The following is a 209-nucleotide window of genomic DNA, read 5'->3' as shown; positions in this document are numbered from 1 at the left end:
ATCAGCTGGCACTCATCCACATCCTCGGTGCAGTACTGACCTGCCAGGACATGGGCCACCCATGTGAGCCTGGCACTGCCCAGCTCCCACAGGCTTTGCAAGCATCGCTGTGAAGCAGGACGGCTCTCCCCACCCAGTTCCCCACATCCCCCAGGGCAGGACCTGTCCTCGCAGCCCAGCCCCGTGCCATCCTTGCTGCCAGCAGTGGC

The 209-nt window shown here is 64.6% G+C and overlaps 1 protein-coding gene across 1 annotated transcript in view; it reads right to left on the bottom strand.

The window, feature by feature from the left end:
* Positions 1–209, bottom strand: part of LOC104527587 (neurogenic locus notch homolog protein 1-like) — a gene marked incomplete at both ends in the record, with an annotated part of 23505 nt that overhangs the window by 1995 nt on the left and 21301 nt on the right. The window lies entirely within an intron of this gene.

Source organism: Antrostomus carolinensis, unplaced genomic scaffold, assembly GCF_000700745.2.
Source record: "Antrostomus carolinensis isolate BGI_N321 unplaced genomic scaffold, ASM70074v2 scaffold26867, whole genome shotgun sequence".
Lineage (NCBI taxonomy): Eukaryota > Metazoa > Chordata > Aves > Caprimulgiformes > Caprimulgidae > Antrostomus > Antrostomus carolinensis.
The sequence above is the reverse complement of the archived record's forward strand: the minus strand, read 5'-3'. Positions and strand labels throughout refer to the sequence as shown.